This window comes from Ambystoma mexicanum, chromosome 4p (assembly GCF_040938575.1).
Source record: "Ambystoma mexicanum isolate Mex_15411 chromosome 4p, UKY_AmexF1_1, whole genome shotgun sequence".
Lineage (NCBI taxonomy): Eukaryota > Metazoa > Chordata > Amphibia > Caudata > Ambystomatidae > Ambystoma > Ambystoma mexicanum.
In genome coordinates, this window is record NC_090927.1 from 784,355,362 (window position 1) to 784,378,484 (window position 23,123).

General features: G+C 48.9%; 2 pseudogenes; both read left to right on the forward strand.

Moving 5' to 3' along the window:
• Positions 1 to 9,131: 9,131 nt before the first annotated feature.
• On the forward strand, positions 9,132 to 9,346 carry LOC138460385 (U2 spliceosomal RNA; annotated as a pseudogene).
• Positions 9,347 to 21,712: 12,366 nt separating this feature from the next.
• On the forward strand, positions 21,713 to 21,921 carry LOC138460402 (U2 spliceosomal RNA; annotated as a pseudogene).
• The last annotated feature ends 1,202 nt before the right edge of the window (positions 21,922 to 23,123 follow it).

Genomic DNA, 23,123 nt, shown 5'->3' on the forward strand with positions numbered 1-23,123 from the left:
GATCCAGAACAAGAGAGGCTAGAGCAACACTCCAAAAAATAATAATGGGGGTACAGAAAATAGCAACACTAAATGTAAGAGGAATAAATAATATCACTAAGCAACTAGCTTAATTTGCTTACCTAACCACAATTCCTTGTGATATCATTTGTTTACAGGAATGTGGTTTAAACTGGGATGTAACCAACAAAGGATGGAGCAAAGATTGGATGTGCAGACCATCTATCTGCTCTGGCTCCAATATAAACAAGAATGCAGGCACAGCAGTCTTGTTCAATTTACGCGCGGCCACTGATATTAGACATGCAGAATTAACTCCAGGCCGGATACTGCAAGTAAACTTCTCATGGTACGGTATCCAACATACTCATAAGTGTATATGCAGATGCAAAAAAAACAAGAACGCTTAACCCTGTTACAAGGATTACGCAATTTCTGTACTGGAAATTCCCCTTCGATTTTTGCTGGGGATTTCAATTGCACAATAAATAGGATAGAGTATGAAAAGGCACCCCAGCTGTTTCAGCAAACTGGGACCCATTGTCCAAAATCCTGAAAAGTATTGTTGAAGATCTCAATCTAACCAATAGACACGCATCTCGCAACGTACCAGGGTCGGCCCTAACATATAGGGCAGACAACGGTTTGGTACAATCTCAAATAGATTTCATCTTTACATCCAAAAACTTTGAAATAGTCAAAACTGAAGTGAAACCAAACCTTTTTTCAGACCACCACTTAATAACAACGGAAGTAACTTTAAAAGAGTACCCTCCAAAACAACAAAACGCTTGGTCACTAAACGTAAACCTATTACAAGACAAAACAATGACAGGTTTAGACCACTGCTTAAAGACTGGGTATCACAGCACATTACTCTCTAATAGACAAGAGTGGTGGGAGGATATTAAGGAAAGAAGTAGAGAGTTTTTTTTTTTTTTTAAAGTGGCAGTATAGCTGTGAGACAGCGAAATGAAGCATGCAAAACTTTGCTAGGCAAACAAACACTACACCTACTCCAGGAAATGGGAGTAGATGTCCTAAATGAACTAGAAAAAGTAAAAAACGAAATTCAGGCATGGATGCTTAAGAAAGGGAGAACCATCATCTTCAACTCAAGAGTGAAAGATTTTGAAGAAAACGAGAAATGCACTCACTTTTTCTTCAAAGCAGCACAACATCACAAGGTTTTACCTACTGAGTTTAGAAACTCACAAGAAGTAACAAGGGACACAGTATCAGGAATGCTTGAAATAGTGCAAACCTTTTACTCACCAAAGCCATTGGACGAACAGCTGATAAAATAGCCAACTGGCTTCTCACTTATTGTGATAAAATTAGGAGGTGATCAAGAACTGAAAAAATCAATTCGGAATCTTTAAATGGCTATAGGTTTAATGTCATGCTAAAGAAAAATCCTTCAGGGATTGGAGCTTATGTCACCCTCCTAGTGTATTCACAATTAATGAGCAGAATGGATATTTATATTGTCCTAACCAGCCCATGTTTTGCTGCAATTTTGGACATGTAAAACAAAACTACCCCAAGGACAAATGTAGAAATTGCAGCAAGAAAGACCACAAGGAAGCCCGATGTGACAAACCATTCAGATGCAAAAATTGCAATTAAGAGGGTCATATCACTATGGAGTGTCCTGAAACTCCCCAGACTTATGCTCAAAAAGCAGCTGGGGCTGCTAATATGTTTGCCGATGCAAACACTGATAAAAGGCCTTCTTACAGCACTCCCAGCAATTTTCGTGCAAGTTCCAGCACAGAAAATGGTCCTAGGAAATTGAAAAAGAAAAACTAAAACATGAGGCTTTACTCAAGGCACAGGAAATACTAAACAGATGGCCAACAGGCCCTGCATCAAAAAACACCTCACCTGTTCAAAACAGGAAGAAGCTGCAATGTTCAGTAAGGAAACAAACAGGAAATAGAGCAGTGCATACCTTTTGCATCCGATTATGCAAATTCGCCTGCACTACCCAAAAATCCTGGGGAAAAATGGGAAAAGCAGACACTTTTCAGGAGGGTTTCTCTCTAGGAAAGATACTGCAAATTATGTACAACCATAACTACTTATCTTAATTCCTCTATTGCACTTAATCTTTTGCTTTCACAGGTGTTGTATTTTTACCCAGATTTTATGCACATTTCTACAACAATGGAAGGCAGGGTCCTTTTTTGGTTTTTGAAAGGGTAGATAGCTTAGACACAAATGGAGAATGTACAAAGGACAATACCTCCTGCTACTGAACTACGGAATTCCATAAGAATTACTGTTGAGCTCAAATACAGTAAAGAAAAAGATTTTGACTACGTAGTCAAAACTATTCTTTTTGAAGTGTTAAAAGTCCAAAGAGACACTTTATTCTGTATTCAAGAACACAGAAGCGCTAATACATATGATTTCACCTTTACTGAAGAGCCAGCTGCAATCACAGCACATGAAAACTCGAAAAATGCACATCCAGCCCTGACCGATGTAAAGGTTGAGTTATGTCATGTGCGCCAAGAAACCCCATTAACTATGCACATGTATAATCCCTTTGTCACAGCAGAGGCAATAGCAAATTGGTTAGGTTTGTACTGTGAGCAGGTTAAAGGAGGCACCCCATTTAAAAATTAATATTTTTAATGGGAGCAGACGTTTTACAGTAGTCTTAAAGAAAGACCCAAATAGTATTGGGGGGTCTGAAACATCCACCAGCAATGGTGGACTTCAACAAACATAAGGGATATTTGTACTACCCGAACCAACCTCTTTTTTGTAGGTTCAGTAGGAGTTTTGGCCACCTAAAGCAATAGTGCCCCAAGGACGCTTGCAGGAATTGTGCAAGCAGAGAGCATCAGACCAACATGTGTGACAAGCCCTTTCTGTGCGAGGACTGCGGTCTGTGTGGTCACAAGACATTTGCCCGAACAGGAAACCCACATATGCACAAAAAGTGTGAAAACCGAGTGAAATCATTGCGGACGATTTAAATATTAGCAACAATGAGATGGATCTGGGAGAAGCGGCTAATTGAGCCAATGAGCAGCAGGGAGAAGATCAGGACAAAGACATCTCAAACGGAGATGAGGGAACCTCAGCCCGTGATCCAGTAGGCCCCAAACGACTGGAGGAGGTGCGTCACGCAAAGAAAAACAAAATGACGGCCGCGTCGAATAAAAATGCACAAATACCGGCAGAAATGAGAGAAGACACCACACTTATTGACATCATAAAGCGGGCAGCAGAGTAGACTGTCCAAGTTCTCAATATCGAGGCACAAGCACAGGAAGACACACGCTGTGTAAGTGCGCCCCCTAAGATATGATGAAAGTAGTGCAGCGGATGCAGCTTTGCCCAGTTTTTTGACAAAGGGGAAAAGCGTACATACGCCAAGCGTGGACACAGGAAAAGGGAGCATTGGACACTCAAAGGAGGCGCACCCTACAGGCGAAACCATACATGAAAAAAAAGTAAAACAAAACAATGCGGATGCGAGTCAAAAACACGGCGAAATGCAAGATTTGCAGAGTGGGCAAGAAAAAAAAGAGTAAGATGCAAAAAATCAAAAGACTCAGCAAACTGACTCGCAGAGCAGAGAAAAGGTCTCACCAATCACACCGCTGCTCATGGTATCACCATTTGATACCATCACTGCCAAAAGCACGCAGAACTCGCTAATAGTGGTGGAGACACAGCTTGATTCCCAGGAAATGGAACAAGAGTCTTGCACAGGAGGAGCAGAGGGGGAGTACGCTTACGCAGACCCAGAGTCATATTCCACTCCTGTTTTATCCACTGTAGAAGACATGATCCAAGAGACAACGCCACAAGGTGGTTCTGGGAGCAGGGGTAAGCCCCAGCGAGGTCCTAAGCTTCCAGGACTACCTGTCATGCGAGGTATTCCTCCTAACATTCATCTCGCAGGCCCTCTGCGAGAAATATTGGGACATCTTCCAAGGGAAGAAAACGGAGGCCCCATACAGCACGTTCGAGATGGAGACGCAACGGGAGTCACGAGAGAGAAGGATAACGGTAGAGATGACCAACCCACACGTCTCAGAATCGGACATAGGCGCCCTGCTGAAGCGGTATGGCACCATCAAGGATGGGCCCACCAAAATCAGGGACGCCAATGGGGTTTGGAACACCTCATGGAGGGCCACGATAGAACTCGATCAGGGCTTCGGAGGTCGAGATGACCTAAAACACCTGCCATCGGTGTTCTACCTCGGAGCAGATGAAGGGAGGATAAGGTACCAGGGACAACCCTTCACCTGCAGGAAATGCAATGGCAAGGGACACAAAGCCAACGCATGCCCCCAGCCATTCTGCCGGAAATGCAGGGGGACAGACCACGACACATACGAGTGCACGGGACAGAAAAGGTGTAATTTCTGCGGCACACAAGGGCACACGTACTACGGGTGCCCGTACTCGGCCAAGTCCTACGCCCAAGCGGAGCAGTCAAGGTGCTGCAGCCGACCGGTAGGCCAACGACCGAGGCGGCTAAGGCACCGCCAAGCGACAGGAGGACAGTCATCAGCAAAAAGACCTCGGACTGGCTGATGACCCTGATGACGGAGATCAGGAACGAGGGCCTGGAAAGAGAACGGGCACAGCAGGCACAGGAAAAGGCTAAACCGAGCAAGGCACACCCGGAGAAAGCGGCAAACCCGCAGACCCGGACAAAGCCGAGCACGGCAGAGCCAACCCCCGGACCAACCCTGGTCATCACGATACCGACAGAGCCGGAAGGACCAACCCTGGTCGCCGCGGCACCGGCAAAACCGGAGGTAGCTGGAACCACCACCCCAGCTCCTCAGGCCCCAGCCACGGGGCCACCCGAGGCAGAGGAGGAGGCGACAGCACCCGAAACGACAGAGGCAGCTGTACCACAAGCCCCTCAAACAACAGCCACGATACATCCCCACCCCTCCAAAGTGGAAGACCTCTCGGACCCCGAAGACCAAGGGAAAGGCCGGGCAAAAGGGAAGAGAAGGTCCAAGCTAAGGAGGGACAGAAAAGGGAAGCAGGCAAAGGATGGGTCTGGCAGACTCAGGAGCAGAAGCAGGTCCGACCGCGAAGCTGCGTCAGAACAAGCTGAGGAAAGCGGGAAGGAGAGCCCCGTGCGGCTCTCCCGGGCCATGAAGAGGATGGCCCTGCAAGCCAGGGTAGACCTCCTCAAAGGAAACAAGGCAGGAGCAAGAGAAGAGGTGGTGGTGATCCCCGGCTCGGACTCCGAGGAGGAGGACGACGACTGCACACCCCTCAGCGAGATCGCGCTCCTGCACTAGCGGCTAAGGACAATAGAAATGCTGCAAAGCCTGGAGAGGCCGAACAGCTGGAAAACGGACAAGGACAAGGAGGGGCCGGGCACAGACTCAGACTCAGACGGAATGGAACTCGAGGGGGAGGGATGTTCGGAGCAGGATTGACCCAAGATCCGAACAAGAACACCCCCTCAGAGAACCAGAACCCGTAGCTTACGCATTGCAAGATGGCCATATCACTGCTCACCTTGAATGTCAGAAGCTTGAAGGACAGGAACCGAAGGGCAGGCACAATGAGCTATCTGGCAGCCCAGAACTGCGATGTGTGCTTCGCCCAGGAATGTGGAATACCGTATGACCGGTCGTACAAACAACTCGAGGAAGAGTGGAGTCACGGGCCGTCCTTCTGGTCAGGAGGGAACGACTGCAAATCCTCAGGAGTGGCCATCCTTGTAAGGGGAAGGCACTTCACAGCTGAATCAGTAACAGAGCAGGTGAACGGCAGAGTGCTGTCCGTCGACGGCTCATGGGCAGGAGAACCCGTACGGCTGATCAATGTGTATGCCCCCCCGACCAAGAATGAAAGGTTAGAAGTCTTCGAAAACCTGAGACTGCTGCTCGTTACCTCCAGGACCATCCTGATGGGGGGGTGACTTCAACTGCACCATCGAGGAGGGCGGACGCACGGGCCCCGGCTCTGCAGGAATGGACGCAACGTCCCGGCTGCTCCGGGGGATTGTCGAGGAGTCCTCCCTGAGGGATGTCATCGGGGCCATGGGGGCGAACGCCAGGAACTACTCCTGGAGTTGGCCCGATGGCTCTGTGCGCTCCAGGATCGACTTCGTCTTCACCTCCCAGACGGTAAAGCCGGTACAAAGCTCCATGGTTGCCGTACACTTCACCGACCACAGAGCAATCAGCTTCACAGGGGAACTTTCGGGGAAGTTCCCAACCGGGCCGGGATCCTGGAAGCTGAACTGCACGCTGCTGGAAAGCGAAGAGGCTAAGGCAAACCTCAGGCTAGCATACGCAGAGTCCGGAGCTTCTTCCAGGGTGTCAGCAGGGCTGCGGCATGGGAAAAGAAGAGGACATTCAGGGCCCTGCAATCGCGGTTGCACGGACTGATCGACCTCGAGCTCAGAGGCTGGGACGTGCAAGACGACCTAGAGGAAACCAGGAGAGGTCTAGACAACCACTTCCAGGCGGAAGCTAGGAAAGTCATGTTCCGTTCCAGGGTCGAGCGACTTGAGAAGGACGAAAAATGCAACGCATTTTTCTTCAAGAAGCTACACTCCACTACCACACCCCTACTGGAACTACGGGACCCAGAGGGAAACCTCCAAGACGAGAAAGAACTGGTGATGAAGGTCGTCACAGACTTCTACAGCAGCCTCTACTCGCCTAAGGTGTCGGAGAGAGCCCAGGCAGACAAGTTTCTGGCTGGGATCTCGAGGACACTGGGACCGGAGGAAAGAGAGGGCCTGAACGCTCCCTTCACGCTGGGGGAGCTGCACCAGGCGGCCACCTCCTTCAAACGCGGCAAGACCCCGGGCTGTGACGGGCTCCCAGTGGAACTCTACACCGAACTCTGGGACCAGATCGGGCCGGACTTGCTCGCGCTATACGAGGAGATGGCGGAGAAGGGCAGCATGCCACGGACCCTGAGGGAAGGTACGATTGCCCTCTTGTACAAGCAAAAGGGTGAGAGAGATGACCTCAAAAACTGGAGACCCATCTCGCTCCTAAACGTGGACTACAAGATCCTGGCAAAAGTGATGGCAACCCGGCTCAAGAAGGTAATCGGGAAGCTAGTCCACCCGGACCAATCGTGCGGGATACCAGGGCGCCAGATAGCGGACAGCTTGGCCCTGGTCAGAGACACGATCGAGTACGTCAGGGACCGCAGGATCCGAGCGGCCCTGGTATGCCTCGATCAGGAAAAGGCTTTCGATAGAGTGTCCCACGAGTTCATGGACCGTGCCCTGCGAGCGATGGGTCTGGGAGACTTCTTCTGTGACATGGTGCGGACCATGTACCGAGACATCTTCAGCAGCGCAATGGTAAACGGGTGGAAGGCGGACTCCTTCCCGGTGGAGTCAGGTGTCAGACAGGGCTGTCCACTCTCACCCTTGCTGTTCGTCTGCGTCATCGAGCTCCTGGCGGAACACATCCGGCAAAACAAGGACATACGAGGGGTGAAAGTGCCGGGCAGCGAAGGCAAGGGGGAAGTGAAGTGCTCCCTGTACATGGACGACGTTACCGTCTTCTGCACAGACGGGTGCTCGGTCAAGGCCCTCGTAAGGACCTGCGAGGACTTCGGCAAGGCGACAGGGGCCAAGATAAACTGCACCAAGTCAGAGGCCATGCTCTTCGGAGACTGGGACCCAACGTATGACCCTCTGCCCTTCCCCATCAGACCGGTCCACATGAAAATCCTGGGTGTGTGGTTCGGCTACGAGGGGGCCGCAAGAAGGTCATGGGACGAGCGTGTGGCGAAAGCCAAACAAAAACTAGGGCTATGGAGCTTGCGGAAGCTGACCATAGAGGGGAAGACGCTGGCTCTGGCGAACAACGTGCTCCCGGTCCTACAGCACCTGGCACAGGTCTGGCCGGTGCCGAAGTCCACCGCAAAAACCATCACGAGGATGGTATTCTACTTCATCTGGAACTCCAAGATGGATAGGGTGAAGAGAGCAACCATGATCAAGACACACGACAAAGGCGGGAAGGGGGTGCCGGACATCCCCACCATGCTGAGAGGCTTCTTCACCTGCAACTGCGTGAGGCTCACGCTGAGGAGCAGTGATGAAAGTCACGTAGGCTTCCTGATGGCCCGCTTCTTCCTACTCCCGGTATGGCGGAGGCTGGGATGGGTGGTGTGGGACACCAGGATCCCATACAACTGGACGGCCCCCTGGTACTACGCTGAGGCGGAGCGTTTTGTACGGGAATTCCAGCTGGAGGCGGCGGCGCCGGACCAGTGGAAGAATGGGGCCATCCACAAAAGCATTCGTGACAGGGACGTTTGCGAGCCGATCAGGACCCTATCATCCGAGGCCGCAGAGCGCGTATGGGGCAATGTGGCATCGAAACGGCTCACAAACAAGCACAAAGACATAGCCTGGATGGCCATCCAGGGAGGTCTACCGGTGCGAGCGTTCATGCACGCCAGAGGTCTCAACCGCTTCAAAAACTGCCCCCGGGGCTGCACGGCAGACGAGACAGAGTACCATCTCCTCTGGGATTGCCCCTACGCACGCAACTTGATGCGGGACTTGGCCACGGAACTAGGGGGCAAGATCCCGACAGCAAACATCAATGCCGACGCAGTGATGTACGGTTTGTTCCCGGGGACCCACGCACAGGAAGACATCCAGGCCTGCTGGAGAATCCTGTGCTGCGTAAAAGATGTGCTCCTATTTTCCAGAAACCGCCTGGTGGTAGGGAAGAAATACAACGACGGAATCCTGCCGCCAGATGATCCACAGCCTCCTGAGAGACTACGCAATCATCGACGGGCCAGAGGACGACAACGAAGAAGAGTGAGTAAACGTACATTTACACAACATGTTCTTGTGCTTTTTCTCAAACAGGACCCACCTCTGAGTGGAGAAAACGAAGGAATCGTCGGCCGCACGCGAGGCGGCATGACGAGGATACGTAAGTAATGTACACCATAACCTAACACGACCTGTTTCCTTTCCAGCTGAAAAGGTCGACAAAGTCAGGCTCGGGCACAAGCGTCTAGGGAGACCGTGCTCGAAGCCTCCCTTTTTGACAGTTTCCAAACCAATACACGGATAACCTGTGAGAACCTTTAATTGGAAACCTAATTGGCATATAGTCGCAATGTAGTACATCCTACCTTGCTGGAAGAATGGGACGGTTGTAAGGGGAGATGTGGAGACCGTACAAAAAAAAAATCTGTTCTTATCAGTTTAATATCTGATACGTCCTCTATCTGGGGACCATATATTAAATTGATTTTTGGAACAGGGAGATGGAATGGGAGCTTGCTTTGTCCACTCCACACATCAACCTGGTATTGCAGTACCTCCAGGACTGGTGCACTTCCCCACTCGGGGAAAACAAAGCTGTCAAAAAGAAAGACTTGGGCGATTCTTGAAAAAGAGCACACACGGCAAAATATAGCAAAATATATCTGTACTTATGCAAATAATTTTTTTTTCCCCTTTCTTCCTTCTTTTTTGTTTAGATGTCCTGTTGAACATTCCGTGTCTTGGAGCAAGTTGTCGGAAGGAAAAAAGTCTGCCGTTTGGCTCCTTTTTCAGGGGAGCAGCCAGCCAGACAGCCAGCCGGAGGAGGAGAGCATGGGGGACACTGTCCTTGCCCTGCTTCCTTCCTTCCTTCCTCGCCCCTGCCGGCCCCGAACGGCCAAGCCTTATCTAAGGTGGGCGCTCGGAGGAGCCTGCCCCCCAGGCAGCTCGGGGTGACTTTGGGCCCTGGCACCGAGGCTGCTGGAGATGTGGGGGCGGAGCCATGCAAAAACAGACCCGGGGCTGCTGGTCTTTCATGCAAACGCACGCTAGGCCCGGCTGCCTCCGAGGTGCCTGGGAGTCTACGGCAGAGGGCGACTTCGAGTCAGCGGGGGAGCTGCCGAGCAGCGCTCTTTCCGACGGACCCTTTCGGGGCATCGCTTCTCGGCCTTTTGGCTAAGATCAAGTGCAGAGAGTCAACTGGTTAACTGGCTTGTCCGGTACAGGAGGACTTCTCTTTGCAGCTGATACCCCCGGACCTACGGGTCTGAGGGTGGGCTTCTGATCTTGCTAAGAAGGTTCGAGAACTTTCGTCACTCTGTTATTGGTTTCGGAAGAAGAAGGAGGTAGTCACCCTCTCTCCTGGGGAAGGAGAGAGGGGTGACTTGCATCAAAACGAGAGGAATTTGGCTGCTTTATCCAGGATGGCGATGCCCTCGAGAAATATACCACCGGCAACAGAATTAAGGAATTCGATTCGGATATCAGTTCAGCATGGATATACAACGGAAAAGGATTTTGACTTTGTCAAAAAGGTACTTTTTGATGCATTACAAGTAGATAAAAGTACAGTGTATTGTATGCATGAGCATAGACAGTTTTTTACATATGACTTTACCTTTATGGATGAAATATCATCTTTGAATGCACATGAAGTTTATAAGGCGGATAAAGAAAAGAATAAAATTTTGGAAGGTGTTTTAGTCGAATTGTGTTATGTTCGGCAGAAGATACCGCTAACGGTGCACATGTACAATCCGTTTGTGCCAGCCGAAAGTATAAAAAATTGGCTCTCAACTTATTGTGAGGAAGTAAGAGGAGGGCACGAGATGAAAAACGTTTGGTTTCTTTAATGGGAACCGAAGATTTGTATTAGTGTTAAAAAAAGATCCGGTGCAAGTAGGAGGAGTGTGTCATCCTCCGGGAGTTTTCAAAATCCAGGATCAAAGTGGTTATTTGTATTATCCAAGTCAGCCTGAATTTTGTAGAAAATTTGGGCACACTAAACAGAAGTGTCCAAAGGATAAGTGTAGAAATTGTGGAAGTTCAAGCCACAAAATGGCAAATTGCGATATTCCAATAAGATGTAGTTATTGTGATCTTGAAGGACATGTGGCAGAGAATTGTCCGGATACCACAAAAACGTATGCTCAAGCTGCCAGTGTGAATACTGATTTCTATACTTATCGTGGTGAAAGTGATCAGAGGAGAGTTGATGAAGAAAATCTGAGAAAGAAGGAAGATATTTTGGAGAGTGGGGTCGGTGGAGAAAGGAATGAAGATGGAACAGATTCTATGAAAAGAAGGGTTTTGGAAGAAGTGAAACAACGGATAAGTAGAAGACTAATAGGTCTAAAAGGCAGTAAACAGATTTCAGTTCAGGAATTTGAGGATTTGGTTGGAGCGTTTATGCAGGATTGTGAAAAGAGAGAAAATGTGGGTACTGTGGAGGATTTGACCATGGAGTTTCTGCAGAAACGGGTATAGTATTCTCAAAGTGATGACGAGATATTACAGGAAGAATTAGTTCAGAGTGGAGGTGAAGATGTTGGTATATTGGATGAAGAGGTTGAAATGATGGAAAAAGAGGAAACGGTAACAGTAAGAAGTAAAGGACAGTCGGATAGAGATAGAGCTACTATTGATCAAATGAATAAATGTACGGGACGGGCAGAGTTAAATTGGACGCAAATAGTAAAAAAGCCAAGTAAAGTAGTAATGGAAGAGAGAAGTAAAGTACAGGAACAACTGGAGAGATCGGAAGTGGAAACTATGAATAAGTATGAAGTTTTGCAAGAGGAAATTGCAGATCCAGTATTTTTTTTTCCTACACAGGAATTGGATGTAGAACAAGATAGTGGAAGTGAGGGAACACGGATGAGTTTCAGAGGAAATTTGCGTAAAGAGAAAAAAAAGAATAAAGACCATAGTCGGTCTGATCACGGAAAATGATGAAGAAAGGGTGTATATAATTGGGTTTTGTGATGGAGCCTGTCAATAATGCTACCTTGTGAGTGGCTACTCTGAATGTGAGAGGAATTAATAGTAGTACGAAAAGAGTAGCATTGTTCGCATTCTTAGCGACAATTTCATGTGATATATTTTGTTTACAGGAGTGTGCCATGTCATGGGATAGGACAAATCAGAGATGGTGTTCAGAGTGGACAAATGGTATATCAATTTGGTCAGGAGCAAATGATAATAAGAATGCGGGTACAGCGATTTTATTTAATTCCCATTTAATGATGAATGTGAAGCATGTGGAGTTGATTCCTGTGCGTATATTACAAGTGTCTTTTGAATGGCAGAACACAGTACATAAATTATTAAGTATATATGCGAATGCAAAGTTAAGAGAAAGGGTTTGTTTGTTTCAGAGTCTGCAGTCTTTTTGTGTGGGAAGTACCCCGTTGATAGTGGCAGGGGACTTTAATTGTATATTACACCCAGCAGATAGGATAAGAAGTGGTAGACCAGTGTGTGAAGGAAATAAAGACACATCGTCTAAATTATTGAAAGAATTAATAGATGATTTACAACTTATAGATACACATGCTGTACATAATGATCCAGGGACGAGGCTTACTTATAGTGAAAATAATGGGTTAGTATTATCTAGGATTGATTATGTTTTTGTATCGAAAATTTTTGTAATAGACGATACGGAAATTATTCCTACTCTTTTTTCAGATAATCATTTAGTACTTTCTACAATCAAGTTATTGTCTTACACACCAAAGAAGAAGAGTTTGTGGAAGTTAAATGTACAATTGTTAAAAAATGAGGATATATGTTTACGTTTTAGACATTTATTGAAACAGTGGGTGTCGCAGTAGGAGTCTCATCCTTCCATATTAGATTGGTGGGAAGAGACGAAATTAAAAACGAAAAAGTTTTTTATAGAATGTGGTCAGGAAAATGCTAAGAATAATAATTTTGTTTACAGAATGTTAGTGGGATCACAGCAAACATTACATCAATTACAGGATATGGGAGTAGAGGTACAAGAGGAATTGGATTTTGTAAAAAGAGATATACAAAAATGGATGGAGGAGAGAGGAAAGACGATTATTTTTAATGCAAGAATAAGAAATTTTGAGGAAGATGAGAAGTGTACACGGTTTATTTTTAAATCAGCCCTTTTTCAAAGAGAGAGTTCTGTAGAATTTAATAATACACAAGGAGTAGTACGAGATAGTTTGAATAATAGTTTGAATATTGCACAGGAGTTTTATTCGGAACTATATTCTCAGAAAGTGTTAAATAAGGAACAGGGAGAAAAGTTTTGTGAGCCTATACGAGATTCATTAGGGACATTGCAAAAAAAAAAAATGGTGGAAACTTTTTCATTGGAAGAAGTAAGTTTAGCAGTGATGTCAACTGCGCAGGGTAAGTCACCAGGTAGTGACGGACTCCCAAGTGAATGGTATGTTAAATTTTGGGATATTTTGGGTCCAGTATTGGTGGAGGTGGCGGATGTGGTGTTTAATACGGGAAGATTGAGTTCAAGTATGCGAAAAGGTATAATAACTTTAATATATAAAAAAAAAAAGGAGATAGATATAAAAAACTGGTGGCCAATTACCTTATTGAATATAGATTATAAAATTTTGGCTAAGGTAATTGCAAATCGCCTTAGGGCGGTAATAAAAGATTTAGTACAGGCTGAACAGACATGTGCAATTCCAGGAAGACGTATTCATGAAAGTTTGTTGATTCGTGATTCTATATGTGCAGCTAAAGAAAGAGGGACATCTTTAAGAGTTTTAAGTTTGGATTTTGAGAAGGCATATGATAGGGTTTCACATGAATTTATGTTGAAAGTGTTGGGAAAGATGGGATGTCCGAGTCGTTTTTTAGATTTTGTTTCTACTTTGTATAATGGGGCTTTTAGTCAAGTTCGTTTAAATGGTGTGTTGTCCGGAAAGATACCGATTTTGTCTGGAGTAAGACAAGGGTGCCCGTTATCGGCATTGATTTATGTGTGTGCGATAGAACCATTGCACATAAGTATACAGGATCATTTAGGTATTGTGGGTGCTCCAGTTCCAGGAACAAAAATACAAGCAAAATCCATAGGTTATATGGATGACGTAACTGTTTTGTGTAGAGACGCTCAGTCGGTGGGACATGCAGTTTCACTCACTGAGTTGTTTTTTCAAGCAGCAGGGTTTAAGTTAAATACTAATAAGTGTAAATTGTTTACGGTAGGGGTATGGGATAATTTGTATTCTTGTCCGGTTAGTAGAGTTGGGAAAGGAATACACGTGTTGGGAGTAGAATTTAATAGTTGTATGGATGGTTTGGAACAATGGGAAAAAGTAGTAAAAAAAGTGGAGAATAAGGTGTGTTTTTGGAAATTAAGGAGTTTGACGATTGAAGGAAAAGTCATGCTAATGAAAGCGGTATTATTGCCTATTGTACTTTTTTTGGCATTGGTTTTTCCACCTACAATAAGACAAATTGTGAGATTACAGCGTTTGTTTTTTTTTATTGTTATGGGGTTCTAAAATGGACAAAGTACGCAGACATGTAATGTATAAACCCCAGATGTTAGGTGGTAGAGGAGTTCCAAATTTAGAATTATTTTTAATAGGGCATTATGTGGGGTTTTGTGTGAATACAGTAAAGCATTCTAAATCGTTGGCAGTTTTTTTTGTAAAATATGCCACAGCAAATGTCTTAGAACGTTTTCGAATAATACCACGGAGTAATTTATTACCAAAGGCGTGGTCATTATCAGTTTTTTATTTATGTTTCCAGAGTTTTTTGCCGTTAGTATATCCATTAGAATTGTTATATGAGGAAAGAATGGATCCCAAGAAGATTTTGAAAACATTACAGCAAAGGGAATTGCCTGAGCCAGTAGGTAATTTGGGAGGTCCAAGATTGTTAAGGGTGTGGAATTTTTTTTCAAGTACTGCAGTTACAAATAAACAAAAAGATATAAATTGGTTGATGTTAGTGAATGCTCTTCCATTAAAAGATTTTATGTATCGGAGGCAAATATCGAAAACGGCAGTGTGCCCGAGGGAAGGGTGTGCGCAAATTGAGACAATTTACCATTTCATATGGCAATGTAATTATGTAACTCAAGTGTGGGAGTTATTTTATCCTTTGATTTTTGCTTTAACTGGGGTAAGGAATGTTACGTATGATATGGTATTGTTGGGTTATCAGTGGAAGGGAGAGGTTTTGAATAATAGGCTCCTTTATCAGATTGTTTCATCGATAAAGGAGGCTTTATGGAAATCTAGAGTTATGTTAGTTATGCAACATACTTTTGTTTCTCCTCAAGATTGTGTAAAATTGGCGTTAAGTTGTTTGTATACATATTATTGCTTAGATGTAAAGGTTTTGGGGGAAACGCAAGCTCAATATATGTGGCAACAGAGAAATTGTAGACTTTTAACATCTTAGGCCATGTGGTATTGAACCTTGAAATTGTGAAGGTGAAAAAGATGTGAATATGGAGTATTTGTGTTTTATTTTTGTCGATTGGCTTTTTTGATTCTGTAATTTTTTTTCAATTTTTATAAAATTGGAGGATTGGGACGGTTAAAGGGGTGACGAGGAGACCGTATTTAAAAAAAAAAAAATCTGTTCTTATCTTTTTTTGATTTGAATTAATACTATAGGCACTGGTGATCATTTCTGGCGCATAGGTGGATTTATGCTGGAGAATTTATTCTCCTAACACCTTACCCAGGATCCTTTTTGGACTCGGCCCTTTGAGGTGGGGATTTATGCTTGGTTGCTTGCAGCCATAACCCACTTCCTAGCGCTTGGCAGGACAAAAAGTGACCCAGTAGGACTCGGAGTGCAATTTCCGAATTTTCGCAGGCTTTTTGGCTCCTTTTTCAGGGGAGCTGGAAAGGCAAAATCGAGCAGGGGCCATCCTAGACATGACAGAGAACTCAGGGCAGCAAGGCGAAGCGCTGGTCCAAGGGGGACAAGGCCCCCACGAGGACTCCATGGAAGTGGGGCCGGCGCTAGCAGCAGAGACACCCAGCAGGGTGGACCCGGCGACAGGGGCTGGGAACACCCCGACCCCCCTGCCCAGGGGAATCCCAACGGCAGGGGCTGGGGGAAACCCGGCAACAGGGGCCGGAAGAGCTGGAAAAGGAGACCCTGGGACCCAGGCGGGGGCACCCCCAACAGCAGGAAAAGGCGGCAGCGAAGCACAGCCCAGCCGCCCCAGTACAGTGGTAGGGAAAGGAGGTCACCAGTGGGACCGGTCACCAGTGGGACCCAACCAGTGGCCGGAGGCCCAGGACCAGGGCAGAAAGACAAGCCAGGGACCTCCGGCAAGGCGACAGGGGCCAAGCCAGACCCCCATGGCAAGGCGACAGGGGCCAAACCCGGGGGAAACGGCTCGGCCTGGGTGAGCAAGCCCTACCCCTTGAACCACTGGATGAAACAGACCATCCGGATGCAGGTCAAGGAGGTCGACGGCAAGCGGGCAATGCTTGACCGCAAGATGTGCTGGGACAAGGTGGTTCTGGGAGCAGGGGTAAGCCCCAGCGAGGTCCTAAGCTTCCAGGACTACCTGTCATGCGGGGTCTTCCTCCTAACATTCATCTCGCAGGCCCTCTGCGAGAAATATTGGGACATCTTCCAAGGGAAGAAAAAGGAGGCCCCATACCGCACGTTCGAGATGGAGACGCAACGGGAGTCACGAGAGAGAAGGATAACGGTAGAGATGACCAACCCACACATCTCAGAATCGGACATAGGCGCCCTGCTGAAGCGGTATGGCACCATCAAGGATGGGCCCACCAAAATCAGGGACGCCAATGGGGTTTGGAACACCTCATGGAGGGCCACGCTAGAACTCGATCAGGGATTCGGAGGTCGAGATGACCTAAAACACCTGCCATCGGTGTTCTACCTCGGAGCAGATGAAGGGAGGATAAGGTACCAGGGACAACCCTTCACCTGCAGGAAATGCAATGGCGAGGGACACAAAGCCAACGCATGCCCCCAGTCATTCTGCCGGAAATGCAGGGGGACAGACCACGACACATACGAGTGCACGGGACAGAAAAGGTGTAATTTCTGCGGCACACAAGGGCACACGTACTACGGGGGCCCGTGCTCGCCCAAGTCCTACGCCCAAGCGGCAAGCGGAGCAGTCAAGGTGCTGCAGCCGACCGGTAGGCCAACGACCGAGGCGGCTAAGGCACCGCCAAGGGACAGGAGAACAGTCATCAGCAAAAAGGCCTCGGACGGGCTGATGACCCTGATGACGGAGATCAGGAACGAGGGCCTGGAAAGAGAACGGGCACAGCAGGCACAGGAAAAGGCTAACCCGAGCAAGGCACACCTGGAGAAAGCGGCAACCCCGCAGACCCGGACAAAGCCGAGCACGGCAGAGCCAACCCCCGGACCAACCCTGGTCATCACGATACCGACAGAGCCGGAAGGACCAACCCTGGTCGCCGCGGCACCGGCAACACCGGAGGCAGCTGGAACCCCAGCTCCAGAGCCGGAGAAACCAACCCTGGTTGCCCCGGCACCTGCAAAACCAGAGGTAGCTGGAACCACCACCCCAGCTCCTCAGGCCCCAGCCACGGGGCCACCCGAGGCAGAGGAGGAGGAGGAGGCGACAGCACCCGAAACGACAGAGGCAGCTGTACCACAAGCCCCTCAAACAACAGCCACGATACATCCCCACCCCTCCAAAGTGGAAGACCTCTCAGACCCCGAAGACCAAGGGAGCGCCCGGGCAAAAGGGAAGAGAAAGTCCAAGCTAAGGAGGGACAGAAAAGGGAAGCAGGAAAAGGATGGGTCTGGCAGACTCAGGAGCAGAAGCAGGTCCGACCGCGAAGCTGCGTCAGAACAAGCTGACGAGGAAAGCGGGAAGGAGAGCCCCGTGCGACTCTCCCGGGCCATGAGGAGGATGGCCCTGCAAGCCAGGGTAGACCTCCTCAAAGGAAACAACACAAGAGCAAGAGAAGAGGTGGTGGTGATCCCCAGCTCAGACTCCGAGGAGGAGGACGCCGACAACACACCCCTCAGCGAGATCGCGCTCCTGCACCAACGACTAAGGACAATAGAAATGCTGCAAAGCCTGGAAGGCCCGAGCAGCCGGAATACGGACAAGGACAAGGAGGGGCCGGACAAGGACAAGGAGGGGCCGGGCACGGACTCGGACTCAGACGGAATGGAACTCGAGGGGGAGGGGCTTTCGGAGCAGGACTGATCCAAGAACCGAACAAGAACACCCCCTCAGAGAAACCAGAACCCGTAGCTTACGCATTGCAAGATGGCCATATCACTGCTCAACTTGAATGTCAGAAGCTTGAAGGACAGGACCCGAAGGGCAGGCACAATGAGCTATCTGGCAGCCCAGAACTGCGATGTGTGCTTCGCCCAGGAATGTGGCATACCGTATGACCGGTCGTACAAACAACTCGAGGAGGAGTGGAGTCACGGGCCGTCCTTCTGGTCAGGAGGGAACGACTGCAAATCCTAAGGAATGGCCATCCTTGTAAGGGGAAGGCACTTCACAGCTGAATCAGTAACAGAGCAGGTGAACGGCAGAGTGCTGTCCATCGACGGCTCATGGGCAGGAGAACCTGTACGGCTGATATGTGTATGCCCCCCCGACCAAGAATGAACAGTTAGAAGTCTTCGAAAACCTGAGACTGCTGCTCGTTACCTCCAGGACCATCCTGATGGGGGGGTGACTTCAACTGCACCATAAAGGAGGGCGGACGCACGGGCCCCGGCTCTGCAGGAATGGACGCAATGTCCCGGCTGCTCCGGGAGATTGTCGGGGAGTCCTCCCTGAGGGATGTCATCGGGGGCATGGGGGCGAACGCCAGGAACTACTCCTGGAGTAGGCCCGATGGCTCGACTTCGTCTTCACCTCCCGGACGGTAAAGCCGGTACAAAGCTCCATGGTTGCCGTACACTTCACCGACCACAGAGCAATCAGCTTCACAGGGGAACTTTCGGGGAAGTTCCCAGCCGGCCCGGGATCCTGGAAGCTGAACTGCACGCTGCTGGAAAACGAAGAGGCTAAGGCAAACCTCAGGCTAGCATACGAAGAGTGGAGGAGCATGAAGGACTGCTTTCAATCCACGGGGGAGTGGTGGGAGTGGGTCAAGACCCAGGTCCAGAGCTTCTTCCAGGGTGTCAGCAGGGCTGCGGCACGGGAAAAGAAGAGGACATTCAGGGCCCTGCAATCGCGGTTGCAGGGACTGTTCAACCTCGAGCTCAGAGGGTGGGACGTGCAAGACGACCTAGAGGAAACCAGGAGAGGTCTAGACAACCACTTCCAGGCGGAAGCTAGGAAAGTCATGTTCCGTTCCAAGGTCGAGCGACTTGAGAAGGACGAAAAATGCAACGCATTTTTCTTCAAGAAGCTACACTCCACTACCACACTCCTACTGGAACTACGGGACCCAGAGGGAAACCTCCAAGACGAGAAAGAACTGGTGATGAAGGTCGTCACAGACTTCTACAGCAGCCTCTACTTGCCTAAGGCGTCAGAGGGAGCCCAGGCAGACAAGTTTCTGGCTGGGATCTCGAGGACACTGGGACCGGAGGAAAGAGAGGGCCTGAACGCACCCTTCACGCTAGGGGAGCTGCACCAGGCAGCCACCTCCTTCAAACGCGGCAAGACCCCGGGCTGTGAAGGGCTCCCAGTGGAACTCTACACCGAACTCTGGGACCAGATCGGGCCGGACTTGCTCGCGCTATACGAGGAGATGGCGGAGAAGGGCAGCATGCCACGGACCCTGAGGGAAGGTACGATTGCCCTCTTGTACAAGCAAAAGGGAGAGAGAGATGACCTCAAAAACTGGAGACCCATCTCGCTCCTAAACGTGGACTACAAGATCCTGGCAAAAGTGATGGCAAACCGGCTCAAGAAGGTAATCGGGAAGCTAGTCCACCCGGACCAGTCGTGCGGGATACCAGGGCGCCAGATAGCAGACAGCTTGGCCCTGGTCAGAGACACAATCGAGTAAGTCAGGGACCGCAGGGTCCGAGCGGCCCTGGTAAGCCTAGATCAGGAAAAGGCTTTCGATAGAGTGTCCCACGAGTTCATGGACCGTGCCCTGCGAGCGATGGGTCTGGGAGACTTCTTCTGTGACATGGTGCGGACCATGTACCGAGACATCTTCAGCAGCGCAATGGTAAACGGGTGGAAGTCGGACTCCTTCCCGGTGGAGTCGGGTGTCAGACAGGGCTGCCCACTCTCATCCTTGCTGTTCGTCTGCGTCACCGAGCTCCTGGCGGAACACATCCGGCAAAACAAGGACATACAAGGGGTGAAAGTGCCAGGAAGCGAAGGCAAGGAGGAAGTGAAGTGCTCCCTGTACATGGACGACGTTACCGTCTTCTGCACAGACGGGTGCTCGGTCAAGGCCCTCGTAAGGACCTGCGAGGACTTCGGCAAGGCATCAGGGGCCAAGATAAACTGCACCAAGTCAGAGGCCATGCTCTTCGGAGACTGGGACCCAACGTATGACCCTCTGCCCTTCCCCATCAGACCGGTCCACATGAAAATCCTGGGTGTGTGGTTCGGCTACGAAGGGGCCGCGAAAAGGTCATGGGACGAGCGCGTGGCGAAAGCCAAACAAAAACTAGGGCTATGGAGCCTGCGGAGGCTGACCATAGAGGGGAAGACGCTGGCTCTGGCAAACGACGTGCTCCCGGTCCTACAGTACCTTGCACAGGTCTGGCCAGTGCTGAAGTCTACCGCAAAAACCATCACGAGGATGGTATTCTACTTCATCTGGAACTCCAAGATGGATAGGGTGAAGAGAGCAACCATGATCAAGACACACGACAAAGGCGGGAAGGGGGGTGCCGGCCATCCCCACCATGCTGAGAGGCTTCTTCACCTGCAACTGCGTGAGGCTCACGCTGAGGAGCAGTGATGAAAGTCACGTAGGCTTCCTGATGGCCCGCTTTTTCCTACTCCCGGTATGGCGGAGGCTGGGATGGGTGGTGTGGGACGCCAGGATCCCATACAACTGGACGGCCCCCTGGTACAACGCTGAGGCGGAGCGTTTTGTACGGGAATTCCAGCTGGAGGCGGCGGCGCCGGACCAGTGGAAGAATGGGGCCATCCACAAAAGCATTCGTGACAGGGACGTTTGCGAGCAGATCAGGACCCTATCATCAGAGGCCGCAGAGCGCGTATGGGGCAATGTGGCATCGAAACGGCTCACGAACAAGCACAAAGACGTAGCCTGGATGGCCATCCAGGGAGGTCTACCGGTGCGAGCGTTCATGCACGCCAGAGGTCTCAACCGCTTCAAAAACTGCACGGCGGACAAGACAGAGTACCACCTCCTCTGGGATTGCCCCTACGCACGCAACTTGATGCGGGACTTGGCCACGGAACTAGGGGGCACGATCCCGACAGCAAACATCAATGCCGACGCAGTGATGTACGGTTTGTTCCCTGGGACCCACGCACAGGAAGACATGCAGGCCTGCTGGAGAATCCTGTGCTGCGTAAAACATGTGCTCCTATTTTCCAGAAACCACCTGGTGGTAGGGAAGAAAGAGATGACGATGGAATCCTGCCGCCGGATGGTCCATAGCCTCCTGAGAGACTACGCAATCATCGACGGGCCGGAGGACGACAGCAACGACGAAGGAGAGCGAGTAAACGTACATTTACACAACATGTTCTTGTGCTTTTTCTCAAACAGGACCCACCTCTGAGTGGAGAAAACGAAGGAATCGTCGGCCGCACGCGAGGCGGCATGACGAGGATACGTAAGTAATGTACACCATAACTTAACACGACCTGTTTCCTTTCCAGCGGAAAAGGTCGACAAAGTCAGGCTCGGGCACAAGCGTCTAGGGAGACCGTGCTCTAAGCCTCCCTTTTTGACAGTTTCTAAACCAATACACGGATAACCCGTGAGAACCTTTAATTGGAAAACTAATTGGCATATAGTCGCAATGTAGCACATCCTACCTTGCTGGAGGAATGGGACGGTTGTAAGGGGAGATGTGGAGACCGTTCAAAAAAAAAAAAATCTGTTCTTATCAGTTTAATATCTGATACGTCCTCTATCTGGGGACCATATATTAAATTGATTTTTGGAACAGGGAGATGGAATGGGAGCTTGCTCTGTCCACTCCAAACAAATACAATATTTTTAATGGGAATAGAAGATTTACAGTAGTTTTAAGAAAAGATGCGAACGGCATAGGGGGGCTTAGACACCCACCAGCCATGTTCGAATTTAACAAGCACAAAGGCTACTTATATTATCCAAGCCAACCTTTGTTCTGCAGAAATTTTGGCCATGTGAACCAATTCTGCCCAAAAGACGCCTGTAAAAATTGCGCAAGTAGAAACCACAAAGTGGCAGCATGTGACAAGCCACTACAATGCACCGAATGCCAACAGAAAGGACACTACGCAGATATATGCCCACAACGCAAATTATCATATGCGCAGACAGTCAAAAAAACCGGGGACATCAGCGCAGAAGAAGAATTGGAAAACATGCATGTAGACTTTGATTTAAACGAGATTTTACAACAGGAGAAAAATAACCAAGACAATTTATGCGAAGACATAAATAATGACCATACAGATTCAAGAGAAGACAGATTATTGGGCCCAAAAGCGTTTATAACAACACAAGCAGACAAAAACATGATCACGAGTAAGACACAAAAAGAAAATAAAGAAGAAAACGGAGAGGCAATGGAAGCGGGTGCTTCCAAGCAAGAGCATCCAGCAGGCACGCCACCTAGATGTGGCGATGAGAATGCACCCGAATCAGGAAAGGGAAAAAAAGCAGAAAAAAGCCCACGCACGGGCTGAGGAACAAAATGAGAACCCGATGAGCACAGAGGAGCAGGGGAAGAGCACCGAAGCGCCCTCTAGTGGTGAAAACGAACCAAATACTAGCGAAGCATGGAAAAATGGGATTTTTCCGGCTGTTATAAAAAATATTTTGAGCACGAGTGGGTCCCTAAAACAGGACAAGAATAAAAAAAGTGGTACCCCAGGACTCATGCTGTCAAGTTTTGACTCAACAGGTGAAAGCAACACGAATAATGACAGAGATACCAGACACACAAAAAAGAGCAACAAATAACACCCTAAGCAGCGAAATCATTTTAAGTCATTTAAAAAAACAGAGGTAGTGAGAAAACCCAATCTGGACCTCTAAACCTAGCGATGATGCACCCAAGCGTACTACCTTTTTTATCACCAAAGGACTTTGGGTATAATGCAACTAACAGCGAAAAAACTCCCCCCCTGCAAGAAATACAGGACAAGACGGAAATAGAAGAAACCCAACTCTCCCAAGAAGCGGACTGCCTAAGGCTATCGCTAACCCCTAACCTGGCAGAACTACAACAG